Source organism: Dreissena polymorpha, chromosome 7, assembly GCF_020536995.1.
Source record: "Dreissena polymorpha isolate Duluth1 chromosome 7, UMN_Dpol_1.0, whole genome shotgun sequence".
NCBI classification, from domain to species: domain Eukaryota; kingdom Metazoa; phylum Mollusca; class Bivalvia; order Myida; family Dreissenidae; genus Dreissena; species Dreissena polymorpha.
The window spans coordinates 12,906,054-12,919,620 of NC_068361.1; the positions used below are offsets into that span (position 1 = coordinate 12,906,054).

The window sequence follows — 13,567 nt, forward strand, 5'->3', positions numbered from 1 at the left end:
ATATAACCATTTATAACTAATTTAGTCCGTTTACACACAATAAAAACGCAAGTTTTCATATATATAGCGAGAAATTGAGTGTTTTTCGGTCGTCACATGAAGTGCTTTTCGGGCGGTATATTGCCGATATTTATCCAATTTTGGGCATTAATACATCATAATAAACAAAAGGTAGTATAAGTATGCATAAAATATAACCATTTATAACTCATTTAATCCGTTACACACAATAGAAACGCAATTTTTCATTTATATAGCGAGAAATTGATTGCTTTTCGGTCTTCACATGAATTGCTATTCGGTCGGTATATTGCCGATATTTATCCAATTTTGGGCAAAATGTAGTATAGACATACATTCATATAACCATTAATAACTAATTAAACCCGTTAACACACGCTAGAAACGATATATTGCATATAGAGAGAGAGAAATTGAGTGCTTTTCGGTGCTTTTCGGTGATTGTATGGACCGACTTAAATACCAATAGAGCGTGACACAAACACAGCACAATTGTTTATTTCGGCAAACATTTTGATATTATTTGCTTTTAAACATAGCTTTTAATGACCATTGATAGATGAATAATGTTATACTATTATTTGTAATTTCAAAACATGTTACTTGGTGATGTTATTCACGTTCAATAAATACATCAGTTGTTCTAATTAACCTGATGCCTGTTGTCTGCTACTGTTACAATACGACGCTTAAAAATGTGAATTGCATAAATTTAAAGGTCAAATTCCGTTTGCACTATAATACTTGTAATAATGCATTATAAATATGTCAAGCATGTTCACTTTAACAAATACGATACTTCTTTATGTAATGTAGAATTTTGCAAAGGTAAAGCGCTATATATATGACAATGTTTTATTTTTTCTTGTTGATTAAAAACAAAAACAAAATATACCAATACATATAATATGTGTACATACTTTTTTAAACAAATATAATGAATCACGTGATGTTTTTATAATTTTGTTAAGCGTGCGTGACATTGAACGTTGATTTAAGCGAGTTATGCGATTTAAAAACTGATACCACTCAGCTTGATTTATAATTCATGTTCCAACGCGCCAATGTATTTAATTAAATGGTTTCATGAAATTGTGTTTAAAAGCATAACGATTGAAAGTATGTAAGAAACACAGTTTTGCACATAAAATGATCGCCAACAGACCCGAATTAATACACTTCATAAATGCCAATCAGATAAAAAACATTCCAATAATAAAACAGGGGAAGTCTACACTGTGTATTAGCCACCCGCTGTGGTTATCCCTATTTATCAGCTCTATCTCAGGCACCTGGCTACTGTTATGAACAAATTGGATTTACTGAAAATAACTGATGTCATTTATTGCCAAATTGTTATGTACATTTAAAATAAACAACGAGAGTGGACCCACATCATTGTTGCACATTAGTATAAACTTCACTGTAATCTAGGCGCCCCGTAATCTGTTCTTTAAATAGACATAGCCTTAATAAAGACGGCGCTAATTAAGTTGGATATTAAGAAATAAGATCCATTTTCGCATGACCCTGGCAGTATAGCATGTAGTATTATATCAATAAGACACATTTGAATCTTTCATTTCTTCGAAAAAATAAGCATGTAGTCACAGGTAAAGAAGCTACATTAAGCGCACTGAAAAAGATGAATTGGACACATTTGCATCTTTCATTTATTACAAAGCATGTGAATATGTACAATACTTTTATTACTGACACATAATTCTTAAAGTCGACGGACAACATAAGAGGGAACCACAATTAAATAAGATCCATTTTCGCAGGATAGTGGTTTTTTAGAAAGTATTCACATATTAATTTTAGCTTGCATTAGTTACAATAATAAGTGCGCGTGCCATGGGACATTGAGTTAAGCGAAAGGTGCGAATTAAAATCTGAAACTATTATGTCATCTGTACTAACAGCATTAACTCACCGGTGTCAAATCCTCTATAGTCAATTAAAGGGACATTTTCATTTTTTGAAGTAGTTAAAAACCAACTTGTAGTGAGTGATATTTTGATGCAACCAATTGAAACTTGTGACTTTAAATGACGAAAAATCGGAAATGGGTGCATTGTGTGTGCTATGTATAAAACATGACAGTCACTACAAAATCGTATATATAATATACTCTGTAAGAGACGTTACATATTATGACATTTCAAATTTAAACCACAAAATTGACAACTATCAAAAGATATATCATTCATTTTAGTGAAGGAATGATATATTATAATAACCATGAAAAGTTTTTCCGTTTGACTATGCCTTTTACGGAATAATTTTTCATAATAATATATATAAAATAAACGAGATTAATGATACCTTCCTTTCATGTATAGTGTACATGTAAGACAAACAGATTCTTTCAATTCATCGCTGTCATTACATCAGTCTATTAGCATCTCATTCGCAATGAAATAATTTGCATTTCACGTGTGCAGAAAATAATTCATATTTTGGTATTGATGGAATCTGTGATAAACGCACGGTTAAAAATCTCACGCTTCTTCGAAAAAATAGCAAACCGCGTGTTGCCAAAAAAACGGGACAAAAGAAACCGAAAAAAGCCGACTTCGAAATTAACCCAGCACCCGATTCAATAATCATGACACCAACTGGAAAATCTTGCGACACATCGCTGAAACAAAAGCTCGCCAATTTAATGGCATCAACCCCCAAAACACCAACGTCTAAAAAAAGAAGCCGGAACACCAACAATTCATTCACTTCTTGTAAACAAATAAAGTTTGACAACAATTTAAGTTCAATTGCAGAATACGTTCTCGAAGAAGAAAACCATTTAAATATAAGCAGCGATGATTCATTTACCAGTGAACAGACGTGTTTTAATCAAATGACCATTGATGACGCGGAAGACGATAATGTAGAAATTGCAAATACATGTATATCTACAATAGATTTAGAGCTAGTTAAAAATCCATCTGGGTGGCTGAACGACCCAATAATAAACAAATGTCAGCAAATGCTAAAAGAACAATTCGCGCTTGACAGTGGGATGCAGAACACACTTCTTGCTCCGTACTTTAATCATGATTTAGGTACCTGGGATATAAATAAACGTTTAACGAAACAAAATCCCCCGTCCGCCCAAATACATTACAACGCCAGTAATCACTGGGTATTATCATACCAATCACAGAAAGATCGACATGTTATTGTGGTGGACAGTTTAAAATCTCCAAGAACTCTAAACAGTAGTATTTCAATTCAAATCGCTCAAATCTATGAAAATGGAGAGCGCAGTGTACAAGAACAAATACCCGACGTACAACGTCAACCTAATTACACAGATTGTGGTGTTTTTGCTATTGCAAATCTTACTGAGGTGTTACACAACAATTGTGATGTAGATTTTTCAATTATCAGATATGATATACCAAGAATGAGAGCACATTTATTAGAATGTATTACTAAACAACATTTTACAACATTTCCAAAAATAGAAAAAATGCCAAAAATGCCGTGTAAAGTAGCAAAAAGTTGTTCTATTAAGTTTTTTTGCGCTTGTAAGTTGCCTGATATAGTTGGCGATATGGTGGAATGTGACAATAAAAGATGCAAATTGAATAGATGGTTTCACAAAAGATGTCTTGGGTACACAATGACAAACCAAGATGAAAAATGGTTGTGTCCATACTGCACATGGTAATTTGAGATGAACAAGCACTGAGATAAAGGTATGTGATTATGGTACAACAATTATATCTTAATGTTTAGATATATGATATCTATTTAGATATAATGTAATGATATCCTCCAGTACAGTTACTTTTGAAGTGTCATTTCCATTATAACAAATTAATCTATCTCGTCCAATAAAATGCAATTTATGCCTTCGACATCCAGCCCCGGAAAAAAGGGGGGGGGGGATAACTTCCTATATACGGGTATATAGGGATGTGCCGAAAATACGGGGTGAGTTTTTCGCCTAAAATTACTGATATGGGTATGGTTTTGAGAATCTAAGTATAGATATGTGTATTGACATCCGAACTTTGCTTGTATTTAAATGCATATATATTCGAAAGTATTTTAAGAATCAAAATGGGTTTGATAAATTTCATACTGGATTTACAAATAGACAGATAATTCAATAAGTATAATGGACAAATCGTCATTGATTGCATTGGACTCCGAATATACAACGAAAAAAAGTCTAAAGGTATATTTACAATGATATGCACAACCATTTTTGTACTTCCGTCACTTTTTCGCAATTTAATTTAAACCACACCATTATTGATAACGTTTGTTTCGAACGCTAACCATTCTGACCATTTTTTTTACAAACCCGCGATCAAGTAGAAGCGAGTTATTTTATGCCTATGGAAGTTTTCTAGTATGCATGACAAACACAAGATCCAAAATGCGTTTTGGGCTCGTTCGATGTTTTAACAAATATTTTACTGTTAACTAAAATGCCACGTCCGACTTGTCATTAAAATCCAGAGAGTCAAACGAAATTCACATCCACATTATGCTCTCTTTCAATTTATCTTAATTTTTTTTAACCACATACACATGTATGCTCTTTTTTAATCTTATCGAAGTTTACAATAATGCATGACAAACAAACAATCCTAAATACGTTTTGCATTTGATGATGCTTTGAATAAATAATTAACTGTTAAAAACAAACCACGTTCATATGTCGTCGCTAATTCTATCGAAAATGCGTTTAAACTATGTGTCGTATTCTGAGAAAACTGGGCATAATGCATGTGCGTACAGTGTCGTCCCAGATTAGCCTGTGCAGTTCGCACAGGCTTATGAGGGACGACACTTTCCGCCTTGATTGTATTTTTGCTAAGAAGAGACTTCATTTAAACGAAAAATGTCATAACAGCGAAGAGTGTCGACCCTGTTTAGCTGTGTGGACTGTATGTTAAATATTTTGAGGTTAAACTAGTTTTTTTCGTCACTGAAATGACCACACACGATATACGTCACAAATCTCATAATTTAAATTTAAAGCCACAAGGCAATGCAGAATTAATAAAACATTATCTTATGAAAATGAATGAAGATGTTTCGATTAAAGATTTATAAATTTACGGAAAAAGATTTTATGTTAGTCAAGTGTGTTTTGCTATGAGCAGGGATGTGCGAATAACTGTAAACTTTTGCTGAGCAAGTCATTCATGCTATTATACAGAATTGCAGTTTACCTACATATTTTTCAAAAGGTCAGATAGCTTAATTGGTAGAGCAACCCAGGCCGGTATCATTAGATGGCTCATGGGTGGGTTCGGGTTCGAGTCCCGATCTGAACTTCGTAGGTGAACTTGTGGTTGCAAGGCTGGAAACGGATAGTGTGACAATTTGTTTTCGGCGGGGTTTTGGGCTAACCGTTCAGTTCATCAGTTCGTCCGGTCACATGAAACCGTTTAATATGGCCTGTTTGTTGTTTAATTGCTGATTAACATATTTGACACAAATCGTGCAGTCCCGCTTTAACTCCTTATTTATGTTGGCTATATTGCACTTAAGCGGTACGCTGCCATCATGGATTCCGAAATTTACGCAACTTAACACTAATTATAAGACAATCCCAGAATCGATAATATGGGCGCCGCCATATTGGCTTTTACTCAACCCGCGATTGAAAACGGTACTGAAGAATTTAACAGATTACAACGTTATCATAGTGTACACCCGCTTTATTCCAATAAACAGTACTTTGTGACTTCGCACAGTAGGATTGAAAACAAGTGAATCGTGAAACCAAGTGTCCATATGTATCAGATCGTAAATCAATATAATTTAAATAAAAAATATACACGATATATTCATAAAATATGTGTCTCTGCAACAATATTCAGTGACAACACGTAATGTTTAAGGCCGAGTTGGCATTTTTAAGCATACCTTTCAGTAATGCCTTTGTATATAATTTAATTATTTCTTTATGGAATAAAATTATTCAAGCATAATTATAAAGGCATAAAAATATCTAAAGTCTGAAGTAAACGTTGTGATTTTAGTGTAAATAGCGCCGGAGATATTAACAAAGATCTATCAATATATTAAGATTGGAAACATCCATTCAGACCAATTTTTGTTATAGATCTTTGATATTAATAAGATAGATTTAAGGTCGATGTAGACAATTATATTGATATCTGCCTTTGTTTAAGCCTATATTATTTGTTATTAAATGTCGTACTTTCTATACTTTCCGGAGATATTCATTAAGAAACATTGTAAGATTAAAGACTGAAGACGACTTCTTTTATTGAATAATACATAGTTTGTCTAAACAGTTACCATTTCGCTATTATTATTTCCCTTGTAAGTGTCATTTTAAAGGTAATATACAAATCTATAGCCGAAATGAAGTTTGTGATTCTAAAATTGTTCCGTAAATCTGTATTACACCGAAACTCTGTAAGATTTCATGAAGAGATTTTTTTTAATTAAAATTATGTATCTAGTTTAGTCTAAAACTAAAGTGGTTTTTAGCAATCTTTTATTTAAAAATCGCTCTCGAGCTAATACAAAAATATCTAGCTGGAAATGAATTTTGTGATTTAAATGAACAAGTATCGGAGTTATTCGCTTGCAAAACTGTGTAAGATGTCAGGATATGTCATACTTTTTTTTATTGAAAAGGACATATCAGCTTTTGTCTACAACTTTCTTATATCACTATTAAAATAACGTTTTATATGTTGCCTGAAATATTATTAAATTTTCTTAATAACATCTTTATTCACGATTGAAATGTTCAACATGAAAAATAATGAGCCTTAAATAAACTTAAATAGTTCCAATTGTGTTCTCTAGATTTCCTTAACGTATGTCTTTATTAAATTTATTTTCGTAAAACGGTCTAAATTTACGCTTAAAAAATAAAAACGCGAACACAATAAGTGATTTATTTTACTTTAATTACGGATTATTAATGACAGCAACACACACCTCTTCAAAAAAAAAAACATCAGCGATCAAGGCGCGAACGAATTCGCTAAATGGGAGACGATGTTCCAAGTGTGGATTAAAAGCGTTTATGGGTTTGCCCGTGACACCACTTGTCTGCACATGTGTAGTAACCGAAATTAAGATATCACGCGTCACCTTTAAATAACATGTTTAATGACAATCAAGACCTTATTCATGCCAAGGACCTACACCATGTCCATGTCCATGCTGTGTTTTATTACTCTTAAACGAATGCAAATGAACCTTATTTCTACTAATTACGTAAATTTTATTTAAAAAAAACACGAACTATTATGTGGTTGCCAGATCGATAACAAAAACTATTTAAATCCTCAAATATATTTGATAAAACCGTTTCGCTTCCTTGTTTTTCGTAGGGACCTATACACACATATATAGGTCCATATTTATTTCTTCAGTACCGTTTTGGAGGCGCGCGAGAGTATTCAGGGGCGGGTAATTCGGGAGGTAATCGATTTCTGGGATTGCGTACCGGTAAAGTGCAATTGCCCCGGACTGTTTAGTTGCTCTTATCCGCAGTTGGTATTCGAACCATATATACTTCAGATGTGTGCCGACATAAGGTGATTTTATCTATTTTACAAACAGCAGCTTTTGTGCGATTTTAAAACAAAAAAGTTACTAAGTTACAAGGACTGTTCTGTTGCTCTTATCTGCAGTTGGTTTTCGATCCATATATGTTTCTTCCAGATTTGTGCAAAATAAGGGTTTATATGAACTACACAGTCGGCAAATTATCACCATTTTACAAACGGAAGCTTTTGTGGGCTTTTCAAACATTGCCTCGTGTGACCTTTTGAACTGACAATATATCGTTCTAAATCATAAAACAATTTCAATGAAATGTACATGTAATTCTTTGGAAACGTTTTTCTAAGCAAGTTAATCATGCTATTCAACAGAATTGCAGTTAACCCATATATTTTTTCAAACGGTCAGAATAGCTTAATTGGTAGAGCAACCCAGGCCGGAATCATATCTTATTTAGATGGCTAATGGGTGGTTTCGAGTTCGAATCCCGATCTGACCTTCGTAGGTAAATTGTGGTTGCAAGGCTGGAAACGGATAGTATGACAATCTGTTTTGGACGGGGTTTTGGGCTAACAGTTCAGTTCATTAGGTCACACGAAACCCTTTAATATGGCCCGTTTGTTGTTGAATTGCTGATTAAAGTAATAATTGAAAGTTCATTTCCTTACTTTTTAATAACAGTCTTTACGAACTCCAGTTTCTTCTGCTAGGAAGTGCCTTTAATGATTTAATTCAAATATTATATGTATATAAGTTGTGTGTTAGTTTCTTCACGGTGCGTATATTGTATATTGTCATCTAGAGTCCGTGGTTTCTTCTATTACAGATTAATTGAGCTCGCTTTGATGCATCGCCTTATTTCATATTATGCTTTCTCACAATTTTTTTTACATATTTGGAAACAGTGAAAGAAAACCATAACAACGGTACAAAAAATGTATGGTCGGTTAGAAAAAGGATGCTTTTATAGCCCCTTTTAGCTTTTACGTGTTTTCCTCAAGACATTGTTTTGTGTACAAAAACAAAACGGTATTTTTCGGTCAATTTTGACCGCGATTTACAGGTTGGCACTGACCCTGCCATAAAATATTTTAACATGGTTAGAAACTGTGGAGGTTCTTCTTTGCAACGGTACCATTATAATTAAAATCGAATTAAAAATAATGTTTTTATAACCCCTTTTTCCTTTTCAGGGTTTTCTTTACGGCATTTGCGTGTGTAAAAAAAACCCGTTAAAACAGGCCGACTTTGTCCGCGATTTACAGGCCGACTCTGACCCTGCCATAAACTATTTTATATATTATTAGAAACGTAGAGGATCTTCTTTACAACGGTACCATTACAATTAATATCGGACGAATAATAATGCATTTATAACCATTTATATCGGTTCCGGTTTTTCTTTACGGCATTTGCGTGTGTAAAAAAAAACGTTAAAACAGGCCGACTTTGTCCGCGATTTACAGGCCGACTACTATCCTGCCATAAAATATTTTCATATGGTTAGAAAATGTAGAGGATCTTCTTTACAACGGTACCATTATAATTAATATCGGACGAATAATAATGCATTTATAACCATTTATATCGGTTCCGGGTTTTCTTTACGGCATTTGCGTGTGTAAAAAACCCGTTAAAACAGGCCGACTTTGTCCGCGATTTACAGGCCGACTACGACCCTGCCATAAAATATTTTGATATGGTTAGAATCTGTAGAGGATCTTCTTTACAACGGTACCATTATAATTAATATCGGACGAATTATAATGAAGTTATAACTATTTATATCGGTTCCGGGTTTTCTTTTCGGCATTTGCGTGTGTAAAAAAAACCGTTAAAACAGGCCGACTTTGTCCGCGATTTACAGGCCGACTACGACCCTGCCATAAAATATTTTGATATGGTTAGAATCTGTAGAGGATTTTCTTTACAACGTAACCATTATAATTAATATCGGACGAATAATAATGAAGTTATAACCATTTATATCGGTTCCGGGTTTTCTTTTCGGCATTTGCGTGTGTAAAAAAAACGTTAAAACAGGCCGACTTTGTCCGCGATTTACAGGCCGACTACGATCCTGCCATAAAATATTTTCATATGGTTAGAAAATGTAGAGGATCTTCTTTACAACGGTACCATTATAATTAATATCGGACGAATAATAATGCATTTATAACCATTTATATCGGTTCCAGGTTTTCTTTACGGCATTTGCGTGTGTAAAAAAACCCGTTAAAACAGGCCGACTTTGTCCGCAATTTACAGGCCGACTACGACCCTGCCATAAAATATTTTGATATGGTTAGAATCTGTAGAGGATCTTCTTTACAACGGTACCATTATAATTAATATCGGACGAATAATAATGAAGTTATAACCATTTATATCGGTTCCGGGTTTTCTTTTCGGCATTTGCGTGTGTAAAAAAAAACGTTAAAACAGGCCGACTTTGTCCGCGATTTACAGGCCGACTACGACCCTGCCATAAAATATTTTGATATGGTTAGAATCTGTAGAGGATCTTCTTTACAACGGTACCATTATAATTAATATCGGACGAATAATAATGAAGTTATAACCATTTATATCGGTTCCGGGTTTTACCTTAAAGATTTCCGGGTTTTCCGGATATTTCCGGGTTTTATACCTGCCCCGCAGTTTTGTCTTTCCGCTGTAAACAGACGACAAAATGGCAAGTATACGTTTTTCAACGAAAAGAGCGAGGAGGTTTTGAAGGCATTGGATCGTGACAAGGACTCTTAAAACATTAAACGTGTAGTTGAACATGGTATGAACTTGTACGACGAATATCTTCGTTCGAATTACATGGATCTTAGTGATCTCGTGGAAAATCCAGCGGAACAACCAGTTATTGAGTTACGCTTTTTTCTATGCATCTGTACGTCAGAAAATCGGCGAGGAACTAAAGAAAAAAACTTTGGACAGTCTGAAGTAGGGAATTTCCAAGCATCTCTTAAGCACGTAAACCATTAATTTGAAAGACCAGCAATTCTCATCAAGTAATGAAACCTTCAAGTCAAAAGTTAAGCAGCTTAAGCGAAGTGGACATGGGAGTGTCGACCACAAACCTGTAATATCCGACGGCGATCTGGAAATATTAAGTGGCAACAGCGTACCGTTTAATAGTAACATATTAACTTTCAATGTGGTTTTCAAAACAGGGTGTGGTTTAACTTAATGCACTACCTTCTGAGGAGAGGTCAAGAGAATTTAGGGTCAATGACGAAGTCAACATAACTATAGCAACTGATTCAACCGGGAGAAAGTTTATACACCAGGTCATCGCAGAATCAACAAAAAATCACGGGTAGGTTCAATTAAAAAAATATTTATTATGTCAACCTTTCAAATCGTAGTAATTTTACTAAAAGCTGGCAGTTGCTGCAAAGAATTATAACTATAAAATGTGGCTGTTAATTTGTTTGACAGAGGGAAAAAAACTTAAATTAAATGGAATTTCAGTGGTGAAACCGCATAACATTTTAGCAAAAATATCTATTTTTGGTTTCAGGCAATTTTAAATGTCAGACCAGTGTCTAATTAAATGAATTCATCTCTTTAGGATTGACGATATGCCTGATGATACCATAGGAGAAGGAAAGATTTACAAGCAGCCTGGCAGTACGTTTTGTCCAGTCCGATGCTTTGAGAAGTACCTATCTAAACTGAACCCTAAACTCGAAGCATTATGGCAAAGACCGTTAGAATTATTTCAAGAGACCAGTGACATTTGGTATTGTGCTGCACCATTAGGAAAGAATACTTTGACTGTGTTAGTCAGTGAACTTTTATTTTTGTTATCAAAATATAAATGGTTATTCATTGCTATATTTAACTACAATTATTGAATCTTAAAATTGTTCATGGTTCTTATAAATTGTTCATGTTTGAAAAGCCTGTTCGGTATAATAAAATTAATATTATATGTCTGACAGGGTGACCTCTTTCAAACATGTAATATTTATTTTATTATACCGAACAAGTGATAAGAAATTGACTGTGTTAACCTTCAAATTCTCCTCGCTTATCGTTGAAAAACGTTTGCTGGCAATATTGCTTGTTTACAACGTCATAAATTGCGTAATCAAGTGATAAGAAATTGACTGTGTTAACCAGTGTACTTTTATTTTTGTTATCTAAATATAAATGGTTATTCATTGCTGTATTTAAATACAATTATTGAATATTAAAATTGTTCATGGTTCTTATAAACTGTTTATGTTTGAAAAGTTTGTTCGGTATAATAAAATCAATATTACATGTCTGACAGGGTGACCCTTGTCAGACATGTAATATTTATTTTATTATACCGAACAAATGATAAGAAATTGACTGTGTTTACCTTCAAATCCTCCTAACTTATCGTTGAAAAACGTTTGCTGGCAATATTGCTTGCCATTTTGTCGTCTGTTTACAACGTCATAAATTGCGTAATCAAGCGATAAGAAATTGATTGTGTTAACCAGTGTACTTTTACTTTTGTTATCAAAATTTAAATGGTTATTCATTGCTGTATTTAAATACAATTATTGAATATTAAAATTGTGCACGGTTCTTATAAATTGTTCATGTTTGATAAGTTTGTTCGGTATAATAAAATAAATATTACATGTCTGACAGGGTGACAGTAAATTTGTCAACTTTCGGAAAAATACTGTCAACCTCGGCATCGCCTTGGTTGACAGTATTTCCTCAAGTTGACAAATTTACTGTCACCCTGTCAGCCATGTAATATTTATATAAAGTATACGTTATCAACACGCAACATGTTTAAACAAGGTGACCCATATAGTGCCAATTTTAAGGGCCCAGTAAATTGTAATTTGTTTGTGATCAATCATTACCATAATCAAATTATCAATATAAGTGCAAGTCTATCAATGTTTAATAGGGCTAACATGATCTGTATAATAGAAACTAGCAACTGGTGCATACGATATATCTGGTCTAATGCTTGAATACTGTTGTTGTTATATATATACAATATGCTTTGCAATATTGCTAGGTGCTTTAACTGTTTCCTACCAACAATGCAAGATGTTAAATACACAGTTGTTGGTTTCCACTAACCGGACTGACCCTAATGTTCGGTGCCAATAAAACCCTTTTGTTTGATATTTTAGTCTGATATTTCGTTCTTGTTTGTTCTTAATTCGATCGTAATAAAACACAATCTGAAACGTAAAGTTTACCTAATTTTCAATAACAGTCGAGTGTGATTTTTTTGTAAATTTAGCATTTGGATCAGGAAACAAACTCATCGTTTCAAGAAGTAACATTTTTATGGTAAATTATCTTACGGTATATACACTACAATTTTAATGAACTGTTTTGAGTGTGTTGGTAATAGACTATTGGATTTATAGAGTTTTGCATATTATATATTTACTATCTTTTTTTATACTTTGCCGACTTCTTCACTGAGTTGTTTCTAAATTAATTTAATTTTTGTAATTTTGTTTTATTAAACGTGTTCATGTTCTGTATAGATTTAGGTTTACGGACAAAAAGGGATTTACGTTGAAAAGTAAAATAAAAGTTCATTTTTAGCGCATCTATTTTTTGAAAATAAAATTATGAGCTATTGTCATCACCTTGGCGTCGGTGTCCGGTTAAGTTTTGCGTTTAGGTCCGCTTTTCTCAGAAGTATCAATGCTATTGCATTCAAACTTGGTACACTTACTATCATGAGGGGACTGGGCAGGCAAAGTAAGATAACTCTGGCGTGCATTTTGACCTTTTTATACTTAGAAAATTGAAAATTTTGGTTAAGTTTTGTGTTTAGGTCCATTTTATTCCTTAAGTATCAAAGCTATTGCTTTCATACTTGCAACACTTTTTAACTATCAAAAGGGGACTGTGCAGGCAAAGTTATGTAACTCTGACTGGCATTTTGACAGAATTATGTGCCCTTTTTATACTTAGAAAATTGAAAATTTGGTTAAGTTTTGTGTTTAGGTCCACTTTATTCCTACAGTATCAAAGCTATTGCTTTCATACT

The 13,567-nt window shown here is 33.5% G+C and overlaps 1 protein-coding gene and 1 long non-coding RNA gene across 12 annotated transcripts in view; one reads left to right on the forward strand and one right to left on the reverse strand.

Moving 5' to 3' along the window:
• LOC127837159 (uncharacterized) overlaps positions 1-13,567 on the reverse strand; it is a 915,490-nt gene that overhangs the window by 364,779 nt on the left and 537,144 nt on the right. The window lies entirely within an intron of this gene.
• On the forward strand, positions 10,209-12,752 carry LOC127837174 (uncharacterized). The gene is made up of 2 exons (XR_008029158.1): positions 10,209-10,873; positions 11,129-12,752. It is a non-coding gene; the product is annotated as an uncharacterized LOC127837174 (long non-coding RNA).